This window comes from Rhinopithecus bieti, unplaced genomic scaffold (genome assembly GCF_001698545.2).
Source record: "Rhinopithecus bieti isolate Rb0 unplaced genomic scaffold, ASM169854v2 scaffold_1530, whole genome shotgun sequence".
Lineage (NCBI taxonomy): Eukaryota > Metazoa > Chordata > Mammalia > Primates > Cercopithecidae > Rhinopithecus > Rhinopithecus bieti.
The window spans coordinates 2,256,920-2,270,989 of NW_016803808.1; the positions used below are offsets into that span (position 1 = coordinate 2,256,920).

The 14,070-nt window shown below is 50.3% G+C and overlaps 1 long non-coding RNA gene across 7 annotated transcripts in view; it reads left to right on the plus strand.

The window, feature by feature from the left end:
* LOC108516348 (uncharacterized) overlaps window positions 1-14,070 on the plus strand; it is a 27,507-nt gene that overhangs the window by 11,085 nt on the left and 2,352 nt on the right. The window contains exons 4-8 of one of the 7 annotated variants that reach the window (XR_001881797.1): window positions 1,961-2,011; window positions 3,408-4,489; window positions 5,796-6,003; window positions 6,413-6,554; window positions 8,797-9,382. This is a non-coding gene — a long non-coding RNA (uncharacterized LOC108516348). Of the gene's footprint in view, window positions 1-1,960; window positions 2,012-3,407; window positions 4,490-5,795; window positions 6,555-8,796; window positions 9,383-14,070 lie in introns of those variants that run through there. The other 6 variants (XR_001881800.1, XR_001881802.1, XR_001881780.1 and 3 more) reach the window with 6 other exon arrangements.

A 14,070-nucleotide genomic window follows, 5' to 3' on the forward strand; every position in this document is an offset into this window, starting at 1 on the left:
AAAAAAAAAAAAAAAAAAAAAAAAAGAAGTGACCAAACTGCTCTTCAAAGTGACCACACTGCTTTACATGCCTCTGAGCACATGAGAGCAACAAGAGTCCCAGTTGCTTCATACCCTTGCCAGCACTTGGCATGGCCAATCTTTTACATTTTAGTCCTCCGAGTGCGTGTCTAGTTTATATCCTTGGGGTTTTCATGTACATTTCACCAATAACAAATGGCATGAGCCTTTTTTAATATACTTATTTTTTATATGTAGACCATCTTCGGTGAATTGTCCAAATCCTTTGCCCATTTTAAAATACCGAGTTGTGTTATATATTAGGTTATAACAGCTCTTTATTCTAGCTACACGTCTTTTATCAGATATATGACTTGTAAATATTTTCTCCAGTCTGTGCCCCTCTTTTTCATTTTATTCAGTGTCTTTTGAAAACTAAAAGACTCAATTTTTGTGAAGTCCAATTTACTGTTTTTTTTATAGTTTATGTTTTTTGTGTACTATTCTTTTTTTATTTTAATTTATTAATTTTATTTACTTATTTATTTTATTTTATTTTTGAGACAGAGTCTCGCTGTGTCACCCAGGTTCGAGTACAGTGGCACGATCTTGGCTCACTGCAAGCTCCGCCTCCCGGCTTCACGCCATTCTCCTGCCTCAGCCTCCCGAGTAGCTGGAACTGCCTCCCAAGTAGCTGGGACTACAGGCGCCCGCCACCACGCACGGCTAATTTTTTTTATATTTTTAGTAGAGACGGGGTTTCACCGTGTTAGCCAGGATGGTCTCGATCTCCTGACCTCGTGATCCGCCCGCCTTGGCCTCTCAAAGTGCTGGGATTACAGTCGTGATCTACCATGCCCAGCTTAACTTTTTATTTTTTGAGACAGAGTCTTGCTCTGTCACCCAGGCTGGAGCGCAGTGGTGCGATCTTGGCTCAGTGCAGCTTCGGCTTCCCAGGTTCAAGCAATTCTCCCGCCTCAGCCTCCCAAGTAGGTGGGATTACAGGCGCCTGCAAGCATGCGTGGTTAATTTTTGCATTTTTAGTAGAGACTCAGTTTCACCGTGTTGGCCAGGCTGGTCTCGAACTCTTCACCTCAGGTGATTCGCCTGCCTCAGCCTCCCAAAGTGCTGGGTTTCCAGGCAAGAGCCACCACACCTGGTCCCTGTGTACTATTCTTAAGAAATCTTTCCCTGTGGTGAAAAAGGAACCTTGGACACCGTTGGTGGGGGTGTCGATTGGTACAGCCATTATGGAAAGCAGTATGGAGGTTTCTAAATAAATAAAAAAACAGAACTACCATATGACTGACCAAAGGAAATGATATCACCCCCTCGTGAAGATAGCTGCACTCCTGTGTGAATTGCAGCATTATTCACATTAGCCACGATTTGGAAACAACGTAGGTGTTGATGAATGAAGGGATCGAAGGGCCGGGCGCAGTGGCTCACACCTGTAATCCCAGCACTTTGGGAGGCCGAAGTGGGTGAATCACTTGAGGTCATGAGTTTGAGACCAGCCTGGCCAACATGGTGAAATCCTGTCTCTACTAAAAATACAAAAATTAGCCGGGTGCGCTGGCACGCGCCTGTAGTCCCAGCTACTCAGGAGGCTGAGGAAGGAGAATCACTTGAACCCAGGAGGCAGAGGTTGCAGTGAGCCAAGATCGTGCTATTGCACTCCAGCCTGGGTAACAGAGTGGGGCCCTGTCTCCAAAAAAAGATCTCTTTCGACTCTACGATACAAAGATGTTTTCTTCTAGGTACTTTGTAGTTTTACATTTAGGTCTATGCTGCATTTTAGTTAATTTTGTATATGGTATGAGGTTGGAGATTGGGGCTTATTTTCTATTCTCTTTGAGCCAGTTTCTGGGAGGAGAGGGAGGACCCACCAGCTCCTCTGCTGTGTCAAGCTATTATACAAGGCCCCATGGGCTGAGGTTTCTTTTTTTTTCTTTTCTAGGGAAAAAAGAGGAAAAGCCATCAGCAATACCAAGGGAAACCGTAAGCTAAGGTTGGCATAGTTCTCAGCAAGCCTCACAGCGATTCTCTCTTCCCTCCCTCACCCCTTGCCTACCTTTAATCCAAAAATGATTTTACCAGAATGTCCAACAAGTAAGACAAGACCCAAAAGCACTGAGAACTTTTCCTTGCTGCCAAGTATAAAACACAGACCGGTATAGTGGCTTAAAAAAGCAAATTCCCAGGAAAATGTATAGAGATGGAAAATAGGACAGCACAATAGCAGGGACTGGGGAGGGGAGAAGGGAGTGGTGCTCTTGAACAGGTAGAGTTTCTGTTTGGCTGGTGGAAAAGTTCTGGAAAAGAAAGTGTTGATGGTTGCACAACATCATGAATATTCGTAATACCATTGAATGGCACACTTAAAAATGGTTAAAACAGTCAATTGGGTTACCTATGTTTTACCACAGTTAAAGAGTATTTTTAAAAAAGCATATTCCCTCTGGGGTTAGTTAGCTGTAGTCAACACCTAAGTTCCCCAGTGATGAACTGAAGTATGGACCAATAATATGAATTAAAATTAAATATTGCCAGGCAGGCTGGGCACGGTGGCTCACGCCTGTAATCCCAGCACTTTGGGAGTCCTAGGCAGGCAGATCACTTGAGGTCAGGAGTTCTAGACCAGCCTGGCCAACATAGTGAGACCTCACCTCTACTAAAAAAATACAAAAATTAGTTGGGTGTGGTGGCACACACCTGTAGTACCAGCTACGTGGGAGGCTGAGGCAGGAGATTCGCTTGAACCTGGTGGGTGGTGGTAGGGGTGGGGGGTGGGCACGCAGAGATTGCAGTGAGCCCAGATGGCATCACCGCACTGCAGCCTGGGTAATAGAGTGAGACTCCAAAAAAAAAATTGCCAGGCAGTATGAGATTACTTGGTCAATATCCTAAACAGTCACAAAGCAAGCAAGTGATCTTGAGAAGGGGGAAGGGAGGAGGTAGGAAGAAAGGAGGACCAAGTTCCTCTGAGTGGCTAATAAATAGTAGCCAAGTCCCTATCTCCACAGAGTAAGTTCCTGATTCTTTTTTTTTTTGAGACTGAGTTTCACTCTTGTTGCCCAGGCTGGAGTGCTATGGCTTGATCTCAGCTCATGGCAACCTCCGCCTCCCGGGTTCAAGCGATTCTCCTGCCTCGGCCTCCCGAGTAGCTGGATTACAGGCGTGCGCCACCATGCCTGGCTAATTTTGTATTTTTAGTAGAGACGGGGTTTCTCCGTGTTGGCCAGGCTGGTCTTCAACTCTCAACCTCAGGTGATCGGCCTGCCTCAGCCTCCCAAAGTGCTGGGATTACAGGTGCGAGCCACTGTGCCTGGCCTGTAAGTTCTTAATTCTTAAGACTAACATAGTTAAATTGCTCTGTAAAAAAATTCAATGGCTTTATATTCAAGACCATGTTGCTTCCAACTGAATTGGCCACTCACACTGGGATACTGAGCAGCGAACAGACCACAAGGAAGACATCACTCTTGGATCCTGTTTGAAACCAACAGCTACAGCAAAACACTCAGGTGATCGGCCTGCCTCAGCCTCAGTCTTGATTCAGAGCCTAATGGAGTTTCTTTAATTAGCAAGTTTACATTCATGGAGTCTTGTGAAAATGATTAGATAAATTGCAGAGAAATAAATAAGTATTTTGTACATCGGAGTATTATTGTTAATTTCCACCTGGCTACATGAGACTCCCTCCTCTGAGTTTTCTCTCTGTGCCCTTTTGCTGTGGACAGAAGGTACCCTGCTCATTCATCCATCCAGCTGGTGAGCCAGGGGGCAGCCCGGAGGGAGGAGTGGAGGGGACGTGGGCCTGGAATTAGACCGAGCTGGGTGTGTCCCCAGCTCTGGCCGCACTGCCAGGCCCTGGCTTCATTACTGTGAAATGAGGGGTGGGGTGGGTATCTGGTCTCCCACTCCCCATTACTGAGGGGTTCTGGGTCTCTCCTCCACCCTCTGATTCCTTCCCCTCTTCTGTTCCAGTCCGGAATGCCTCCTTTCTGCCTAAATGCCTCTGATCTTCATTAGATCATCATCAGCTGCAGACCCATGATCATCAGCTGCAGCTGATCATCATCAGCTGATCATCATCAGCTGCAGACTGGGCCTGACCTGGGAGACACCGGCCCTCCGCTTCCAGCGCTCTCCAGCTAGGATTTCCTGCAGAACAGTGGCAAAGAGTTCGCCCAGAGCTGTGTCCTCTCACTGGGAAGCAACGCTGAGTCAGGGTTACCTGGCTCCACTGTGCCCCTAGCGAGGTGAACTTGTACCATCAAATTCTCACAACAACATTGGTTCTCCTTTAAGAATAAGGAGGCTACCGCCCAAAGAGCTTGCGCACTGGGTGCACAGCCACTCAGGCCATCTTCCAGAGCGGGATGTCTGACTCCAGAGCCCGCCAGTCCACACTGCTCTCCTGAGGACTGGGTTTCTCTGGCCTGAGTCTGCCCGAGTCTACAGGAAGAACCCTGCTGGCACCCCGGTAAGCCCCTCTAGACCTTGGAGCTCTAACTGCTCTCAGAGCTCACTTTTCAGTTAGCCTATAAGGCAGGGGTGTCCAGTCTTTTGGCTTTCTTTGGCCACATTGGAAGAAGAATTGGCTTGTGTCACACATGAAATACGGTAACACTAATGATAGCTGATGAGCTAAAAACAGTGAAAAATCACAAACTCATAATGTTTTAAGAAAGTTTGTAAATTTGTGTTGGGCTGCATTCAAAGCCATTCTGGGCTGCGGGTTGGACAAGCTTGCTGTAATGGATCAGAGATATCTACAGTCTTAAAGAAGAAACAGCTCCCAGGCCTGTTAGACCTGTCAGGGCACTCACTGAATGCTGTGAGCAGGGGAACGGGCAGGCCTGGGCAGTGGGGTCCTCAGTGGGGGCCCAGCTGTGTCTCCATCATCTGGGGAGCTGGGAACAGCACACCAGGGTTTGTTTGCCTCCTGGGAAAGTTCTCACTTGCAGAAAGAGAGAACAGAGGCGCGAAAGCTAGGCCATGTTCATTATTCCTTCATTCCCTATTTATTGAGCTTTGACAACATATGAAGGACTGCTTGATTGATTGACTGATTGGGACAGGGTCTCACTCTGTCATTTAGGCGGGAGTGCAGTGGTGCAACCTCAGCTCACTGTAACTTCCGCCTCCTGGACTCAAGCCATCCTCCTACCTCAGCCTCCTGAGTACCTGGGATTACAGGCCCACACCACCACACCCAGCTACTTTTTGCATTTTTTGGCAGAGACAGGGTTTCGCTATGCTGCCAGGTTGGTCTTGAACAACCAGGCTCAAGTGATCCTCCTGCCTCCCCTTGGCCTCCCAAAGTGATGGGATTATAGGCTCCAGCCAGAGGAACGTTTCAGATGCTGGAATCAATGGTAATGTGTTGGAGGAAGGGGGTTTCTGAGCTCAGTCCATTTCTTATACTTGGATCTTCCCAAAGGTCCAGTGCAAGGGGCTTCAATGGGCTTGTCATAGCTCAGTTGCTCATTATGAATGAAGAAAATGGCTCCTGGTTTATACATCAGCCATGTAAACTTGGCTAATGTGAGTCTTCCTTGCAAGCTCCTATGTGTGCTAGTTCCGGCACGGCAGTGAGGTTTCTGAGTTGCATCAGCTGACAGGTAAATGCTGCCTGGGAGGCCTCTTGGAGGACAGCCAGCTGGCTTCAACCATCAGTAGCTCAGTAAGCAAAAGGTCATGTTCAGTTCAAGTGCCAAGATTATGAAGCCCAGTGGTGAAAAGTCAGATAAATTCAAGTCACCTGAGCTTTTCTCCAACCTTTGCAGCCTGGACCAGGGCTAGGGTCATGTGAGCTGGCGAGAGAGAAGAAAGAAGATCTACATTGCATATCCAGGCTCTCTGCCCTATGTGCCAAAACCAAGTGCTGCTAGGGGCTGGTCCTTCCTTCGTTCCAAACCGTGCTGCTTTTCCTGCGCTCTTTGAGGTCTCTGCGATGTGCAGGATGTTGACCTGAGCTCTGTGTGGGGCAGAGAGGTGAGCTGACCCAGTTCTTGTCCTTGAGGCCCTCAGGGTCTACAGGGGGCCGAAATGGGGCCAGAGAACCGAGCTGCCTGTGTGGGAGGGGGTGAGTGTTGGTCCTGCCTGGCTCTTACCTGTCTGCATCTGCTGTCCTTGGTGTTTTTTTCTGTTCTGGGGGGTGGCTGCTGTGGGGCCAGCCTATGGCGGGGCCAGGTCTCTGCCAGCAGTCAGGTCCATGAAACAATCTGGTCAGTGGAGGGAAAAGGGTTTTGGAATCAGACACAAAATTTCCACTCTCCCACTTCTGCGCTTTCCTTATCTGGGCAAGTTGCTGAACCTCTCTGAGCCTTAGTTTTCTCATCTGTAAAATGGGTTCTGAGAAACATATCTAGTAGAGCACCTGATGTCTGATTGCTTAATTCAGGATAACTCCTCTCCCACAAAGGGCACCCCCTCCACTCCATCTGCTTTGCTTCCCTGATGGACAACCTGATTCAGAAACCTTTTTCTACCCATGGCAAAGGTCCAGGGTAGTGAGGTCTTGGGGGCTGAGTGAAGCCAGAGAGGTGAGTACTGGAACCTTCTGTTGTTTGCCTGATCCATAACCCAGGTCACATTACCATGACTGCAACATTACATTACACAGTTCTGGGTTACATTGTTGCTGGAAGTTTTGAGAGACTGCACAAAGAGCTAAATTAAATTAAAACAAAATTGCAATCACCGAGTTAATGACTGTGACAATACAAATAATTCACAACTAAATTAATGTAATATTAAATTTCATCATTATGCTAATAACCTTTGCACAGCAATACAAAAACAACTGTTTGGGGAGGAATGATTTATTACATGAGAGAACAGAGTTTTGGGGAAGTCTCAGACTGGGCACAGTAATCCCAGCACTTTGGGAGGCCAAGGTAGGAGAATTACTTGTGTGCAGGAGTTCGAGACCCATCTGGGTAACATAATGAGACCTAGTCTCTACAGAAAAATTAAAAATTAGCCAGGCATGGTGACTCGTGCCTCTAGTCCCAGCTACTGGGGAGGCGGAGACGGGAGGATCACTTGAGCCTGGGAGTTTGAAGCTACAGTAGCCATGATCGTATCATGTCACTCAGCTTGGGTGACAGAGTGAGACCCTGTCTCATAAAAGAGGCCAGACATGATGTCCCGCACCTGTAATCCCTTTGGAAGGCCAAGCACTTTGGAGTCTAAGCAGTTTGGGAGGCCAAGGTGGGAGGATCACTTGAGCCCAGGAGTTGAGACCAGCCTGGGTAACCTAGTGAGACCCCATGTCCAAAAGAAAAAAAGTAAGTCTTGGGGCTGGGCACAGTGGCTCACGCTTATAATCCCAGCACTTTAGGAGGCCTAGGTGGGCAGATCACAAGGTCAGGACTTCGAGACCAGCCTGGCCAACATAGTGAAACCCTGTCTCTATTAAAAAAGTACGAAAATTAGCCAGGCATGGTGGTGTGCACCTGTAATCCCAGCTACTCGGGAGGCTGAGGTGGGAGAATTGCTTGAAACCAGGAGGCGGAGGTTGCAGTGAGCTGAGATTGCGCCACTGCACTCTAGCCTGGGTGACAGAGCAAGACTCTGTCTCAAAAAAAAAAAAAAAGAAAAAAGTAAGTCTCAGAATTGCCTTCTGGGATCTGAAAAGGGAGAGGGAGGAGCTAAGGTTTCTAAAGGGCCTACTGTGTGCCACAAGGCAAGGGTGACAGTCCTTGCCCTTGGGAAGCACTTGGCTCACATGGTGGGACAGCCATATTTGCAGTGACTATAAAGTGAAGAGGCCTTGGGAGATGAGGATTATTAAGAGGGCTTCCTGGAGGCGGCGGCATTGAGTGAGCCTGGAAGGATGAGTAGGCTTGAGAAGGATTCAGTGGGTCTCGTTCTGCTTCCTTGTCTCCCCCCACCCTTTGAAGCCAGCTACAGTCTGGCCCTTGTCCCTTCTTTGTCCCCAAAATGCTCTTATCAAGTAACCTTTGTGTTGCCAGACCCAAAAGTGGGTCCTCAGGGCCTCATCTCTCCTGACTCTCAGCAGCACATGCTCCTGGAAACTTCCACTGGCCTCTGGGACCCACCCTTCCTTGGTTTCCACCAGCATCACCAGCTCCCCTTCTTTGTTCCCTTTGCTGGGTCCTCTCCCCTCCCAAACTCCCATACCTCGGAGCTCGGCACCCCCGCCTTTCTGTGCTGCTGGCTCCCACCAGGCCCACCGATGACGCTGACATTCCTGGCTCTGTCCTGGCCCTCCTGGCTGCCACACTCAAGTATCTCGTTATCTATGAAGCGCTCCCCTGGGATGTCTAAAAGACACTTTTTTCTTTTCTTTCTTTCTTTTTTTTTTTTTTGAGATGGACTCTCGCTATGTCACTCATGCTGGAGTGCAGTGGCATGATCTCAGCTCACTGCAACCTCTACCTCCTGGGTTCAAGTGATTCTGCCTCAACCTCCTGAGAAGCTGGGATCACAGGTGCGTGCCACCACGCCCGGCTAATTTTTGTATTTTTAGTAGGGTAGAGACGGTTTCACCATGTTGGCCAGGCTGGTCTCAAACTCCTGACCTCAGGTGATCCTCCTGCCTTGGCTTCCCAAAGTACTGGAATTACAGGTGTGAGCCACTGTGCCCAGCTAATTTTTGTATTTTTTAGTAGAGATGGGGTTTCACCATGTTGGGCAGACTGGTCTTGAACTCCTGACCTCAGGTGATCTGCCTGCCTCTGCCTCCCAAAGTGCTGGGATTATAGGAGTGAGCCACTGCACATGGCCCTAATAGACATTTTTAAAAACTAAATATTACAGTACAGAAAACGCACACATCTTAAGAGCACAGCCTGATGCCTTTTCTCAAAGTGCGTGCACTTGTGAAGTCAGCCCCTGATGGAGACAGAGAACATCATTAGCACCCAGGAAGCTCCTCCCAGCTCCTCCCAGTCCTGACCACACTAAGGTGCTACCATCTCCACTTCCATCCCCAGAGATGGCCCCTGCTCCGTCTGGTACTTTATGCAGACAAGATCAAGGATGGTACACTTCTTGGTGCCCTTTTTTGGCTTGACTCAACATGATGCTTGCGAGACTGTCTTGCGGGTAGCTGTCATCTTACTTTTTTGTTGCTGTAGAAGGTATTCCGTTGTTTGACTATACTACAGTTTGTTCATTCTACCCCTGATTGGCATTTGTGCATTTCATTTTAAAAACTATGAATGCTATTAGAGGCAACTAATGGCTCAGTTTTGCTCCTTACTCTGCAAACCAACCCTGCCCATAGGAACTGAACTTGTGAAGGGGCAGGTGACGTATTTGAGTGAGGACCTTCTATGGCGTAACCTAGTAGAATGTCTAATGTTGGAACCCCAGGCATCGCAGCTGGCCTATTTATTTTAAATAAATGAGTGCATGAATAAATGAAGAAATAAATGAATGAGTGAGAGGAGGGGTAAGTGACTAAATGAATGTATTTCTGGGAAGAGCATTATTGGGTGCTCACCTGTGTCAAACACAGCTGGTCATCTTCGTAATTTCTGCCATATTTAATCCTTGCCACAATCCTTGCCACAAGGATGGTTACCTTGATTTTATGGTATGAAAAAAATAACAAGGCTCAGAGAATCCAGCTCCTTTGAGCTCTCCGTTTCCCCATGTACGAAATGGGTGTCAGGAGAGCTCAGCAGGTTGTTGAGTGGATGAGAGGGTGATAGAAAGCCGTCAGCAGTCCTGGCACAGGAAAGCGCTCCCGAACTTCCTGCCCATCATTGTTCTGGTTTGTGCTTACGTGGCATGTAAGTGGCCTGGCCAGGATTTGAACCTATAGCCTTCCATCATCCCCCTGCACAACTCCTGCCACCCCATGCTGCCTGCCTCTGGGAGATGAGGTGAGCAAAGGGGTCTTGGCCATGTCTTTCCAGCTGTGGCACTCAGTGCAGAGGGTGAGGGTCCCTGAGCCACCTCTTCTCCCTGCCCTGACTCGGGACTGTGATGAAGCAGCTCTATTGGATGCAGCAGCTCTGACTCTGGTGCTCTTCCTCCCCTCACCTTCTTTACCCAGAGGATGAGGTTGGAATACAATTGCAGTGTCTGTGCTCACTAATTTCATTTTCTGTGTCTGGAGTAATAGGGGCCCTCGAACTCATTATGCTCATTTGAATTCCAGTACTAAGCAGCCGAGCGTGAGACTGGCATGGGGGCCGGGACTGTGCTCTGAGGAAGGCCTGGCTGCCCCAGCTGGGGAATGGCTGGGCACTTCCAAGGAGCGGCCTCCTCTGCCGGGAGCTCGGGGTCAGTCAGCTAGTCAGCTAGTCAGCTATGACCAGGCAGAAGCTGACACTGACCTGACCCAACCTGGACAGGCCTAGGAGAGCTTGTCCTCAGACCTTCACCTTGGAGACCCAAGTAGTAGTGAGAGCAGTGCTGCGGAGGCCGGTCCAGACCATCGGTCCTTTGGATGTCTTCTTCCATAAATGAGTCGTTTACATCACACTTTCTTGCCAAGAGATGGAAGTCAGTTTCCAATGGGGACCAAATTGGCCCTAATTTTTGTTCACATCTGCTACTGAGAGGTGAGGTGGGGGAGGTAACATTCTCAAAGGGGGCTGTATCCCTAAATGAGACAAGAACACTCCTTCGTGGGTGGAGATGTCCTCAGCCCAAAGGCTTGAGTGGTTGAAGAGCTGCAAACAGTAGCCACCAGGTGCCGCAGGTACCCAGATGATGAGCAAAGCCCCGGACGGATCCCAGAAGGCCACGCCAGCATTTCCCCCTGACTGGTTCTCGCCCTCAGCCTGGGAATGTTGCCGAGTCTTCGGTTCTTCCAGAGCCCCGTCTTTTGGCTGCCGGTCTTTGCATAGTGTCCGCTCGTGTGTCTAATTCTCAGGAGACTGAGGTCTGGCCTAGGCGGTCTTTCCGACTCAGTTCCATGCACTGGATTTGACCCCTGGTCCCAGGTCAGACACAGGGTCTTTCCACGAGGCCCTCACAGAAGGTGGAGCTCTGAGTGGTGTTTTTCAAACAGGATTTTAATAGTGCAACAAGAAAAGAAAGGCTCCAGGATGACTGAGGTTTAGGCGTCACTGGGTTGAAACAGTTAAAGAGGCTTCCTTCCTGCAGGACTGCTCAGAGCCTTTATTGACTGCTGTATTGTGTGTTCACACACACAGAGATGGAGACCAGGGCTTTTCTCCAACACTCAGATCTTTGTTTCCCGGGAGCCTCTCCAGGGAGAAGAGCCCAGCGTTTCAGAAATGCTGGCTTGAAGGAGCCCTGGGAGCCTGCCCCCGTTTCTCCGTAGCCTCACGGTTGTGCTTTCTGCTGGTAAGGGAGGTGGCTGGAGGTGGGAAGCGCCCAGGAGGCCCAGCTCTTCTCCTTGAGGACATAGCTCTGCTCTTACCCTTTGTGCTTAGTGCGTCCCCAGGGCCCCTGGGGGAAAGTCCAGCCCCCTCTCCCTGGCCCTCCAGGCCCTCTGTGATGAGTTTCTTCCCCGCTCTTGTGTGATTTCCTGTGTGCCCCTACGTCGTCCCGGGCAAACCAGGGGGTTCCTGCTCTTACAGGCTGCTGTCTTCTGCTCATGCTGGGTTCAGCCTAGATGTCCTTCCCTACGCCTTGCACATAGTTCAGGTTTCACCTGAGCTGCACCCCTTTCCAGGAAGCCTTCCTGATTGCCCTCTGCTATCTTTTCATTTCACTGCTCCCCAGCATTTTGTATCAAACCCAAACGGCTTCTGAGCTGACGGCATCTCACTCCCTGACAAGATGTGGGCTCCTGGGGAGCGGTGCCAAAGTCTGATTAATCCCAGGGTCCCCACCGCCTGCACGGAGTGGTGCTGAGTGGATACTCTAGGAAACCCAAGAGCTTCACCTCGGGCTTGCCTATCGGGCCCTGCAGCTTTGAGCAGATCTACTGAAGGTGCCTACTGTGTGGAACCCAGCAAGGAGAGCCGTGCAGGCAGGGGAGAGGAGACCGACATGGGCAGGGGCTCCTCCCTAGGGCTGCTTGGATTTGAGGCGGTTCCCTCATGCCCAGCTCCTCTCCTTCCTTCTCATATTCACCATAGAGGTTTGGGTCCCCTCTGCCCCTCTGCCCTCTGCACCACCTGTGCAGACCATCCCTACCTGCCAGACCAGTCTCAGGGCATCTGATGGCTTCCCTGCCTGCTCTGCCCACATCTCAGCTCAAACCCCTGGACGTCAGGATACTGCACCATGCAGCCCATTGCATTTTCAGTCTTTCCCAGAACCTTGCCCCCACCAGGCGAGCTGGCTGCTCTCTTGGGACGCCAGAACCTTCCTGGCCACCTCTGTCTGCCCCATTGCCTGTGCCCCTGCAGTGCTCCCACCAGTCTTTCTGAAGCTGGCCTGCCCTGAGACCCCCAGCCCCACCTCTCCGTGGAATAGTTTCCTAGCTGGTCGCTCCGTCCTTCTGAGCCTCCCTCTTTGGGGCTGTAGGAAGCATGGTCTGGGCCACACAGCACTGAGCTCCACCCTGTCCCAGGCCGGTAGTTCTTTTTTTGTTGTTGATTTTTGACACAGGGTCTCGCTATGTGGCCCAGGCTGGAGAGTGCATGATCTTGGCTCACTGCAACCTCTGCCTCCCAGGCTCGAGCAATCCTCCCACCTCAGCTTCCCAAGTATCTGGGACCACAGACATGCACTACCATACCTGACTAAATTTTTATATTTTTGGTAGAGACAGGGTTTCCTCGTGTTGCCCAGGCTGGTCTTGAACTGAACTCAAGTGATCCACTTGCCTCGGCCTCCTAAAGTGCTACAATTACAGGCATGAGCCACCGCGCCCGGCCTGGTGGTTCTTTATTAGCACGGGTCCAAGACTTTGACTTCCCTATCACAGGGCAGATATGGATGTGTGTGTCATGACGTCCACCACCCGTGTGCACGAGGGGCACAGCCTCCTGCAGGTGTGCCACGCGGCACCCTGGACCAGGAATCTCCCCAGCCCAGTGAGAGGCCAGCCTCATCTCCATTCTACAGATGAGAAAAATACATACACTATTTAGAAACTCTTCTATCCAACACAGCCACACACACACTCATACACACACACACGCTCACTCATTCACACACATACACTCATGCACACACACACATTCACACACACACGCACATTTACACCACGCTTTAGTTCAAGGGAAATGAACTCACAGGACTCCAATTTCCTGATGCTATGGGAAGAACAACGGGCATTCCTGTCATGTTTTACGTAGGAAGCTGATTCAGAGAGGCTGAGGGGCATCCCTAACGTCACACAGCTAAGAGGCAAGGCTGAGGTTTGCACTTCCACCGCTCTGACTTGGAAGCCCAATGAGGCGCTCAAATTAAAATTAGAAACCTTTTCCTGTTGTCCAGGCAGAAAACGAGGAGAGGGGAGAGGACAGCCTCTAGGGCGGAGACAGAGCGCAGCCACTGGGCAGCTGGGGAACTGAGACTTGCGCCTGGCTGCAGACTTCCCTTTTTAGGCCCTTCCGGCACCATCTGCTCCGGACCCCATGGTTCCCACTCGCCGCCGCCCGGAATGAGTGGTGCCATGTCAATAGCGATGCACCTGCTGTTTAGTGGGAAGAGAGGTGCCAAGAGGGAGGAGGTAGGGCACAGCCGAGCTGCCAGGCCAGGCACAACTTCTTGATGAATAGAGTGGTATGGAGCCACCCGTCGCTCATGTTGACTCACTCAGTCAATCAAAACGCTGCCACAGCGGGCTTTGGGATACGGCGTTGCAATGTGTGTGGGCGTGTGCAGGGCGGTTGCTGATATTAGTCATGAGTGCCGGCCCAGGAATCAGAGACGGGGATGAGTCTCAGCTCTGCCATTTCTTGGCTGTGTGACGTCTGCACCTTGATTTCTCCACATGGAGATAGAGAACCTCTTCCTTCTCTGTCCCCAGAAAAAGTGCCGGCCACACTCTCCTTGGCCTGTCACCAGCGATGCACCCGCTGTTGAGTGGAAAGCCATCTTCTTTCATGCGGTCAAAGTCCCCACTTTTTTCTGGGCAGGATGACTGTGCACCGTGAGTCAGCCTCAGGGTCAGGGCCAGGAAGACATCAGCTCCTTTCCCCCCCCGTCCCC